This window comes from Hippocampus guttulatus, chromosome 3 (assembly GCF_054856545.1).
Source record: "Hippocampus guttulatus isolate MCC_2025c chromosome 3, RoL_Hgut_1.0, whole genome shotgun sequence".
Taxonomy (NCBI): domain Eukaryota; kingdom Metazoa; phylum Chordata; class Actinopteri; order Syngnathiformes; family Syngnathidae; genus Hippocampus; species Hippocampus guttulatus.
Genome location: NC_141263.1, coordinates 13,614,436 through 13,626,739, shown reverse-complemented (window position 1 = coordinate 13,626,739; position 12,304 = coordinate 13,614,436).

The following is a 12,304-nucleotide window of genomic DNA, read 5'->3' as shown; positions in this document are numbered from 1 at the left end:
CTCAAATACCGATTGTCAAACCAGTCATTAATACTGTGAAGCCCTTTCGAGCCTCGTGCTTTTTCCGTGAGCAGAGTGGCTGACAGGGATGGAGATGATGGCGCCTGCGTTTGTGTGGGCAGTGTTTGAATTTCCATGACGGATTAAGAAGCTGTGGAGGTAATGAGCAGCATGAAGGCAGTGAAGGCCGTTCATTAATAAGTAGTAAAGCTGCAAGCACAACGGACATCAATTGACATTTTGATGGCTATTTTTTTTCTCAAATTTTTAACTTGAAAACAAAACCTCAACTATATGTGTTGAAAAAAATTAATCCGTTCGATTCAGTGGGATTACAGTACCATTCAATGCTTCAATTTGATATGGATCATTTCAAGAGGTTACGATGCAATGTGTTTCTTGTTGAAAGTAGCAATTCCATCCAGCCATCCATTTTCGAATCCATTTATCCTAACGAGGGTCGTGGGCGTGCTGGAGCTTATCCCAGCTGTCTTCGGGCAGTAGGCGGGGCACACCCTGAACTGGTTGCCAGCCAATGGAAGTAGCCAATCATTTCACAATATGAATTCACCCGTCAGGATTGTACATGTGGCATTTTCTTCAACGACATTTCGAATACTAGAGAAGAAGTGTATCTATCTTACTAAAATGTAAAAATACACATGTAAGATGACTCTGAAGCCATAATTGAATGAATTTCAAAGAAACAAGTCATCAACACTGTCAAATCAATTTCTACTTACTGATATTTACAACTTTTTGATCGAGTGATCAGCCGGTTCATTAGTTTGTGTACCACGTCTTTTCAATCAAAACCAATTTTCCAATTCAAATTGTTTTTTTTTTTTGTGCCCACAGTGTATGTTAATGGTTGAGTGTGTGTATAAATACCTATCTATCGATCGATCTAGTTTTCTTTACAGCAATATGTTCTATGCGCCTCCACTCGTCTCAATATGGCATTCTGATTAATGTTGTGTTTGTGGAATATGAGTTAAGCAGCAAAATGCACCCGTGTTTAGTCATATCAGAGACAGCCATTTTGCCACTTTCGGTCCACTGAAAATGACATCACAGTTGCTCAAATTGTTATCAGAACGCTGGGTTAAGACAAGCGGGTCTGCATAGAACACATTTCTTGAAAGAAAATGTTTTGGGTTGACTTCCATTTTAACACACTTACGTTAGACTCAGCAATGTCGGGGAGAATGCAGATAGCGGAAGTCACCCAGTCCAGACACTATAGACCCATTTGTATCACTTTATCTTGCCAAAGTGACTTGGCTATCAGCTGCTTCCTCAGAGCTTAGCAAAACAAACACATTTGTAAACATTTCACACTATACCCCATTTGAACCTTTGGCTTCACCGTGTGCTGTTTTTAATCTCTTACTGGTCTTATTTCTCAAACTTCTGCAAGGGCATGAGGAGAAGCATGACAGATCATCTTTGTCTCAGGAGATAAAGGCTCCAGCAATTCCTGTTTTAAATTTTCAGGGCCAGTCAGTCACATTATGAGGTGGAAGGTAAGGCAGGGCCAACTGTTCATACTGCAGGAGTCCAAAAGTGAGATGATGCACACAGTAGCGCACACATGGCCACAAGTGAGACTTTCAGGAGCATTATGTAAGAGCTGAAAGCAGGAAGCGGTAATGATGTTCTCGATATAAATGAATGCTGTGAGCAGACCATAACCGAGAGGAATACGTTTGGGTAAAGGACTGTGAACTTTTTTTGGCGGGGGGAGTGTTGATGAATTAGACATTAGAACGAATTGACGGCTGAGACAGACAGAAAATTGTTAGAAGAAAGACGTGCCGAATATATTAGTCACCTAAGACAGTTGAGGAAGGTTGCACAGATAAATGGTTACTACAGCAACCATCGGTGTGAGACAAAACCAAGTGTGAATGAGATGCAGTATATTTTTAGCCATTTGGGTAAATGTCTTGATTGGGATGCAATTCATCATTTATTTTTTCTGAATAAATCATTTGAAAATGTGAAGGGTCCTAGGGGCTTCAAAGAGTCATGACTGATTCCCAGATCTGATTTTGAGCATCTTTTGGGAAAACCGTTTGTTCTCCTCATGATCAGATGGGTTTTCTTCAGGTACCACATGAAGAATTAAAAAAGGCCCTTATGTGTGATTGTGAGGGTCAACCACTTGACCAATGTCAGTTGGGATAGGCTTTCGTTACCCTGACCCAAATGAAGACAACAAGATGCATACAAAGGATAAATATCTGAGTCAAGTCATTGAAAAGAAGAATATCGTGATAAACCTTGCTGCTCTCAGCTCAATTTGTGTTTGCATTTTTCACAAGGTTAGGTTGAAGCAAGTGACATCTGGATGTGGATTGGATGGCACATTTTATGACAGTACAAAGTTCACATGAATAAAAACTTGAAATTCTTATCGCTGTCAAATGGCATCAAATGAAATAATTGTTGGTGCTTATTGAGGCTCGTACTATATTTCCTTCACTTGGATCTGGGGAAGTTCTGGATTGAGACGGAATGCTAGCTCCTGTAATAGCCTAGCTGTTCGCTACTTATTTTTGCAAATAATGTCCAGGGTTTGTTAGAAGTCAGCACTCTCCCAGACATGGACTGACTAAAGTGTATTGCAATAGCATAATAAAGCTACAGAACATCAAGAAGACGAAGCGGGACCTCGCTGTAAAAGCAGGATGCACTTAGTGGTGCGCTACCGAGCTGAGTGACTGAAAGAACACTCATGCACCGAGGCATCAAAGCATAAAAAGGAATTGTTGAAAATAGAATGGCACTCAAAAGAGCAAAAATCCCCACCAAGGCCAACCAGTCTAAGGACACGCTTGCACTACTGCGTGCAATCTAGGCCATTCTTGGACACAATTGATAAAGTGAATCGACTAACCAAGCACAACCAAAATTGTGTCGTCCAAACTACTGGGAGGAGCATATGCACAAAGATGAATTGAACATGAACCTGCTTTTGGTTTTGGTTTTTTGCTTTTCTGTGTGTAGTGCTGCCGTGTGGCAAGGTGACCAACGACAGAGCTGCTGTAGGGCAACTCTCATTCCGATTTCCTTCATCAAGTCCTCCAAAAAATAATTGGAAACATCATTTGGGTATTAGGTCTAACAGTAGTTGTACAAAGGAGCAAATAAGAAAATTAGAATGAATAAACAAAATGTAACATTTTTTCTACCAAGCTAGCCAGAAGGGGAGCGCATATGTAAGTAAACAAACATATCACTGCCAGATCATTAAATCGCTATGGGAATGTTTTTTAAATGCAGTGAGATGTCAGTTTTTTTTCTTTCCAAGTTTGTTTTGCTCAACTTCTCTCAAGGCTGTGCTGAATACAATTCCAATCCCTCTTGAGACCCTAGTGGTGGAATTTCCACACACTGAATATGCAATAGCAAATTTCCTCCAAGAAACGAAATGACTGGAGGCTTACTGCTCTTTTTTCTAGTCCATGACGCACACATCTTTGTGTCACAATATGCACATTCAGTGAACTGGTCTTTTGAGCCACAAAGCATGAGTAGGTTAACTTCCAAGGGAATCGCTGTTAGTGATGGCTAAGCCTGCCTTAAAATTGTAAACCTTTTCAGTCATCTTTGTGAGAAAGGGTATACGACATGAAATTTTGATGTTACTTCTCATCCTAGAGGCCTCCACCTCCGCAACCTTAATCTTTTCGATGCTCTTTGCAGTGTAAGAAAATGTATTATTTCTATGCCGCAAGAGTTTGAAAGTGGAAGTCGACTTCCACAGACAAAACACCCCAGACGAAGCGCCTCCATCTGTCTGATCGGATGGGTCATTGCCCTACTTGACCACAATGCGATGCAGACAGATTGTAACAGCAACAAAACAAAAAGCACTACGGCGAGCAAGGTCATTAATACGACAGTAACCTGGCAGCTTGGCAGTCTTTAAATACATGGCAGGCTTGATTGGGAAACACAGAACAGGTGAGCCTGCTGGAGGGAAACGCCCTTCACTCCAGCTGGGCTGAAAAGAAATGACAAAATCCAGGCAATGCAAGAACCCAGCAGACCCATTTGAAACCAAGAAGGCTGAATGTGGGATTGTCAAAATACATGGGCGGGAAAATAATACATTTAAATCTGCAAATAATTACATAACACAAGAACTAAAAGCTATCCTACAAAAGTGACTTTTAAGGACCGATTTAAAAATGTGGCAGAATTTGCACATTTCAGCTCCAGGCGCAGGTCGTTCCAAAGTCAAGATTCTCTGACAGAGGATGCTCTATCGCCTTTAGTTTGAAATGTCGACTTTGAAACAAACTGCCTGAAGAGCTTGACCAACACATAAAACATCAAACTAGATGTCTGGCATAATAACGACACTGACCTGTGAGTGGTGTGAGAAGAACAAACACAGCAAACTCTTAGCTTCTCTGGTAACGGCATTGCAGTTGCAAACTATTTTCCATGTCATTTTTATTGCGGTGAATGATGCTATCCAAACCAGTTGCTCCTCTTCATCTATTACGTCTGGCATTGAGGAGAGCTTCCCAGTTGGCATTCCGCTGCACGTCACCATCATGCAGTCTGTGGCTCAGCTGAATTTGGCGTTGCCTACGTGCAGAAGGATTTGCAATCATAAATAATAAAGCCATCTGAGAATTTGGCCCCCAAAATGCCCAAACTTGGTAAAGGTTGCTACGTCTGCTACCCTGTTTCACCAAAAATTTAAAGTAGCCCCACAAAATGGACCAATCTACCTCCCTAACAAACAGATGAATGAAACTTTTGCTCAAGTCCACAAATTGAGATCAATTTGATGAGCAAAACGACCTTGAATACTGATCCACTCAGTGGTGCATGCCACAAGATATCTTTTTTTGGAATTAAATACATTCCCCACCATTGAGGAAAAAAAACCCACTCCAGCTGTCATAGCGCTGCAAATATAATTAGACATCTGGATTCCAACTTAGCCTTCTCTACCGTACAACGAGTAAGCCTTACCCGCCATTAACATTTCCCCGAGGTATGCTGTCTTCTATTTTCAGCACAGGTGTGGAAACATGATGCCCATCAATTCTTAACGTCCTACAGCCTAACGTAGGCGTGGCCGTCAAAGTTGTCACACCTCCACAATGGGCCACTGTTCACACTAACATACTGAATGTCAGTTTCGATGTACAAATGGTGGGAAGCACTCGGCAGGAGGAGCAGGTTAACATAATATGTCGTCATAGCTTGCAGTGGATCAGAATGAGAGGGGTCGCTAATATTTTGCCAAATTGGACGGGCAGTTAAAGCTCACATGTCTCTTGCACTAGCCTACTTTTAATTTGTTTTAATAGACCTAAAGATGTATTGTATTATATTGCATAGTTGACGGTTGAATACTATAGCTTATACGAGACATCAGCAAGGATAGTCAAGTGTTGTATCCTAAAAACTGATGAATTTGAATTGAGGGATTTGAATATTTTTAAAAATAAATTCAAGTAAACTCAACTTTGAAATTAGATCCGCCACCTCAGTAGAAATGTTTAAAACATGACTTTAGACCTATTTGTATAATCTTGCATTTAGTTGAATTACAAGTTGTCTGTTTGACTGCCACTTCTTCTGTATTCTCCTTAGCCCCCTCCTTACCAGTTTGGAGAGGAGGCTCGGTGATGATGACCCAATTGGATGTCACTCTATAGATTCTTCTCCGATTGATCTGGACAAGATCTGAGGCGGACCACCTACTTGGAGTCACTGCTATGGAGAGTTCATCATTGACCAATTGGGCAGGGTTTTGAGGAGGACCCACCTCTCTGAATCGATTGCCGCCTGGTTTTCCTAGAAAGGAGGATTCCTCCATCTGCGGCCCCTTCTCAAGGTTTCTAAAATGTTTTTCACATTTTTTTCCCTTGTCCTTCCTTAATATTTAAATAAATATTAACCTGTCGTTAATATTTATTTGTCAACTGTGGACATGTGAAGCCGTTTTCTGTGATTAAAGACTATGTCAATAAATCTGACTTGACTTAAAAAACACTACTAGTCATAAAAAAATTCTCCATCAATGCGAACTACAACCGTAAACTACAACAATAAACATTGAATTACCATCTGTGTTACAGTTTCAATCAAAATGTCACATTATCTTTAGAACATTTTGATACAACCCCTGGTTTGCAGTTTGTTACCCTGTGTGTCTAATTAAGTGTAGTAGTGTATGTGCGACAACAACTGTATACTACCTAAGTGTGACAGTAAATGTGTCACACTGAGAATTGCACGGTTTTAAACATTCATTGGCTTGTCCTTTGATTCAGAGTTATATCTTGGCTTCACCCATCTTTCACATTAAACCTTTACAGCCCCCCAAATGGATGATTTCTTCACAATCCCTTAACATTTCCATAAGTGGGCTTGTAAATTTAGAATTTATACATTTAAATAGTTCCAATCTCCGCGTGGTTCAGTGCACGATTACATCTCAACATGTCGTTCGACCTTTCATGTCCATATACTGTACACAACCTACTTTACCTGCTTTCAATTTCATTCGCAAAACTACTAAGATGACCTACGGTGGACAAGCAACAGTGGTCATAATCTTGGATGAGAATGAGTGGGTTGCATCAAGAAGGGCATCTGGTGGAAATATTCTACCAAACAAATATGAACTGTGTTGACAACTGCTTCCTCTTCTTAGAAAAGGTTGGTAATAATATGTCTTTGATTTTGAACCACGGCTATACTGATAACATGATTTAACTCATCAATGTGCTTACTTTTTACGATTTGTTGGTTCAAGATTTTGACCCAAAGTGCTGGGTCAAATCCTCAACCCAATACGCTGGGTATGAATAAGCCAGCATTGACTCAGTCCAAAGTGCTGGGTTAAGTATTTCTCCCACTTAGCGTTACTTTTAACCCAGCAGTTTTAAGAGTGTAGGCGGCATCAATAGTTGACTCGGTCTCACACTCGATTTGAACCTAAACATTTGGTATGCAAGCACAGCGGCACCCAATACCTGTTAAAATGTGTTCTAGTGATTCACTACAAAGCCACACTTGCTAGTTCGCCTGTAGTTAGCATTTAAGGAAATACCTGCTTAGCTGGATTGGGAGCGAAGCATTTTGTATTTATTTTTTTATTTTTCATCATTGTACACCGATGCCTTCTATGCCTCAACGCTGACATCTTTCAGTGTGATCAAGGTCTTTCGATATGATGTAATAAATTGTGTAAGCATGCATAGGATTTATCAATTTCAGAGCGGCAAGAACAGTGAGATGTTGAAAATATACAAATTTTATGTTAATTTTATGCACTTCAAGAGAGCAAATGTTTTTTGTTTTTTTCCTTCCTGCTGGTGGGATTTGCTGTTTGCTATTCAAGTGGTACCTCGGTGAGCGCTCACAGCCCCAATGCTGTTATCTGGCCCCTGAGCCCGGGATAAGAGAGGACAGGCTTTCCTACCCTGCGTCGGCTGTCTTTAGGTGGCTCGGCTCCCGGTGTTTGTGTCCTGTGGTGACCTGGAAAGCGAAGGGGGAGAATAAGGGCTCAGTGGAGACGGGGGAGCTGAAGAATACTTGGCTGTCAATCTGCTGCCAAACCATCACTGGACCATCTCTTGGCTTCTCCTTAGTGGGTCATTTTTAAGATGCAGTGTCAATTCAAGGTGGTTATGAAAAAGGACATCATAATCATATGAAACTGCTCATACTGAGATGGCTTTAGGGTGCGATTGACTTTTGACGACTGACCATGGCAATATGCGACTCCTTCAGTGTAAGTATTAAACCACTTCAAATCATTCAAACTTTAAGGGTGCTATTATGGTCGACCAGTGCCTGTGCGCTTGTCGTAAAACCGGGCGTAACTTTATTTTTCCGCCAGCGAAAGTCTAGTCGAATGTGTTTGGGGCCGTGTTGCGCCCATCTGGGCGTTGCAGCGCACGGAGTTGCCTCGACTCCGACTCATCAGACAATTTGGTAACAGAAAGTAGTCTGTAGAAACGGGCGCATTATCATTTTCGGGCAGGGGCAAGGCCTCACCCACCAGCGCATCTGCAAATTTGGTTGCAAAAAGTAAATACAATTTTAGACAAGCAAAAAGGAGGTGTATTTTGCAGCACAGGTGATCTAAAGTGTATTTGATCAAGGCAGAGGCAGATAAATTCAGCGCTGCATGTACTGTATGTGCGTGGTGGAAGTCATGGTACTTCATTTATAAAGACACCAGCATGGGACAACCCCTTGTATCATTGTAGAAATCAACTGAATAGATTATAATCATCATCATCTTAAAATTATATTTTAATAGCATCCTGGTCACTATTGCTGGGAGGGGGGGCCAATGGGCATCCACCTGGGAGGGGACATCCACAGCGCATTTTCCTGATCATCCATGGTGGAAATATCTCATTATGCCTTTCCATGGAGGCTGCATGTTCACTGGCTTATGGAAATGAGATGTCTACAATTCCACAATGGCAGGAGATTATTACACTTTACAATAGAGAATTTCCAAGCACAGTGCGATGACTGCAACCCGCCATCACATTGCTTATTAGAGGACATTTGATTCTTATCATTGGGAAAACTTAATCAGAATCAACAGACCATTTTGGTAGCTCAAAAGCTATTAGATTACAATAGCACTGTAATATAATATGTCTTAATGTGGCTTCTCCCAGCCTATCAGAAAGGACAATCAGTATTCAGTAATTACTGTGGGCTTGATGGCACCTGTCTGTATGCACTGATACACCTTCCAGATAACAATGACCAGCCGGAATATGACAAAGATGAGGCATGATTAACAGAATTTCAAATTATATCTTCAAGACAGCAAAACCTATGGGGGTAGAATTTTTGTGACTATGTGCTCCAACGTACATTTAACCCTTTTAGGGACAGTGGTTACGACAGTGGACAGTTTATCATGTTATCAGGTTACAGGGTGCATGAAAGGGTTAAGTAAACGGAGCAGTTACGCTTCACTTTTAAAGCTGAGCATGCAAGCCTAGTGCTTTCAGAGGATGTCTGGCGTGTGCTCCAGCATATTCAACATGCTGCATACACAGTCCTCTGCAGTACAATATAAGGACTCATCTGGTCATTTCACCTGCTATTTTTATTGTGTTGATTAGTCGCATGGAATTGTACACAGTAAACGTCATATTGTACATTTATCTCTAAAAAGACTATATTTGGTCCCAGGCTAAACAGAGTCAAATTTACACTCGGAAGGAAGTACAATATTCAGAGTACCGGTAAATTTAAGTCAAAGTAGTGGATTCATTGTACGCCTGTTAGAATCAACTCTCATTTGATGAGAACGTAATGAGAGCCTCATATTCTCTGAGTGACGTGGGGAGGGTCTCTAGTGGCCTGTTGAGGCAATTGTACTCCAAAAGGTTGAGAAAAAAATGTGACTCTGTAAAAATAAATCTACCAATTTTACTTCACTGACTAGTCTGGCTGATGTGTCAGATGTATCAACCAAGCAAGCAGCCGCTTCCAGATTTGGGGGCGTTACAACTTGAGTTTTTCAGGAGGGTGGATTTTAGTGCTTATATCATTTTTACATCCACACCTATTAAATGAGTGCCAAAGTTCAGCCCAATCGAATGTCCCTTTGAGTTTAACATGGATGACGACACATTCAAAGTGCGACAAGGCTGCGTGCAGTATAGGATGTAGCCTATGTAGCTAAAGAGGGTCCGCCAAAACATTGAGCACATGATCTTAACGGGGCTTATCGATGTGCAGTTTACCAGTGCAGTGGATAATGATGTTTGAATATAGATTTCACATCTTAAAAACATGTATTGCTCATCATAAAATAATGTGCTGTAGGTTGCATGCAAATATCCGAATCAATACGATAAGGCCCCCATCTCATATCTTTGTCCCGATCCAACCCCTATTCTTAACCACTTGGCCACATGTGCCCATCGGCATGCTTATCATGCAACAACGGCTTTACAGAAAGGGAATTTCTCTCAGGGAAATATAAGTAGAAAGCAATGATTAAAACTCAAAGTATACAGTATATGCTGGATGTGCAGCAAAGGTGCACTCAACCAACAGAGTACAGAGGCAGACATACTGTAACGGCAGGAAGGCACCAGCTTTAATCCCAGGCTTATTGATGAATTTTAATTGGAAATATTATTAGGGAATCGGGCTTGACGCTGAATCACTGACCGATGCCCCTCACTTTATTGACTCATGCTCTTTAATAACGGCACATTAGCACTTCTACCTTCACTGTGGAAGATAAAGTAACATGAAATTTCTTTCAAACAATTCAAAAAATATTTTCGGGATCTGTGAGTTAAATAAAAACAACTAATTCTAACAAATTTTACATCGACGTGTTGCCCAAAATGCATTTCCTGAACACTTGGGCCGGCTTCACCGCTGTATTTCAATGTTGGTCATGACGGCAGCGCTGACGTCTCCTAAGTATTTTGGACATTGGACAGCACTTCTCTGTGCTGTCCACTGTGGAGGCACCATTCATCGGCTTGAATCAAACATGCAACATTTGCACATTTGCTCAGTTTGTCGGCATTTGAATCGCATGAAGCCATCCTTCCTCAAGCACTGCCCTCTGAGGGAAAACATGATGGCGTGTCGCTTTGTGGGTCCTTAAAATGAGCAATGACCCTTGTGTCCTTGCAGGATATTTTCTCTCCTATCTTGACTGCGATACCACCTTCTCCTCCGTGCTCTATTAAATGGAAAAAAAAAAAAAGACATCCACCACCTGTGCAGCGCGGCCATGTTTATTATGGCTTTGTTTGAAGAAAACTATCATATCCCGTTCCATGAGTACAAGTGTTGATACTTTGGCTTAAGTCACGGTAATTTAAACAAACTGCAGAGCAGACCTGTTGGTGTCACAAAAAGTAATTTGGCCCTTCAGCCACGCACTTATTTTATGATCGGTATCTACATTTTTCTATAGTTCCAATCTGTAAAATTCAAGCTTCACTTTAAAATGGTTCTGCAATTTTACAGTCCTGTCAAATGTGTGTGGGGACTGTGTTGACGAGGGAAAACAGAAGTACCTCACCATAGTGAGTCAGAGGGTCAGAGGACTATGTGACTTCATCCACAGTGACAAAGTGAACTCAATTTAGAACTGCAGCAGGTCAAATGAGGTGGAATTGGTTTGGCTTTTCTCGTGAACGCTTTATGGCCATATACTAAAAATTCAGCTTCTGCACCGGCCATAATGTGAGTCAGGCTTTTACGGAGGCAGCTCGTCATTTTGAAGGAACAGCAAGTGGTGAATACAGTGTACAACGTACACTGTACATTATGCTTCCATGCAGCAAGTTTGGACATGAGAACCACTCGAATGGTTGATCACGGCGAGAGCATATCTAAAGGCAAAGCTGTCTCCCGATAGTTACCTTCTCATTAGAAGGCGTGATTAGTATTTGGTCAGAAAAAAACACCTTAACACGGTCTACTTGGAGTAGTATTATTATTTATCCATCCAGGCTTTGAGGCTATTTTAATTTAACTGCAATTGGGGCCTGAGTCAAATGTGAGGAACTTCTGAACAATTCAAAAAAGCAGTCAGTATTGGCACAAAACCTCAAGGCTTCTGTTAGAAAGAAAGCGTGCCAGGCAAAGCCTATTAGAACAGTTGAATGTTATTAGGAGTTTGTTATATTAAAAAATAAAAATAAAAAATGGCAAAGCAACAGGGCCATGCATTCTATACAAACATCATGTAGTGAAGATCGACACATGCATATTGCATTTCAAAAGTGAATCGTGCTAAAAAGCACCAATATTGAACAGGTTCGTTCCAATTTTTACAACTCATCTCAAGCGTCTTCATGTCTTCTCTGGCTGTTTGCTGTTGCTTGTGGCTCGTCTGCCAACTGCTGGCAATCACACAGCCACGACCTTTTAATGTCCTCCAAGCTTTTCTAATATTTCCCCACAACCTTTTGAATACATCATGACATTACCTCCAGCTATAATCGTCACAACACTTTCTCCAAAAGTGAAATCATTTTCTCCTCATGACTGCAAATGCTACTAATATGTGCACTTTGTCCGTCCCTCTCACTTGCTTACCTAAATTAATTAGCTTGGGGTAAATTGCCTCTGTCGCTATGGTGGCGCTTTGAGAGGAAAAGAGCTTGAGAGTCACAACAGAAACAGAACAATGGGTTCCCTGAATCTAATTAAGAAAAAGGAATGTGAACTCTCTCCAGCACATAGAAAAAGCAAATGCCCTGCCTCAGTCTCGCCTTTAGTACATGCGGAGAGAAGAATTGGAGTGATA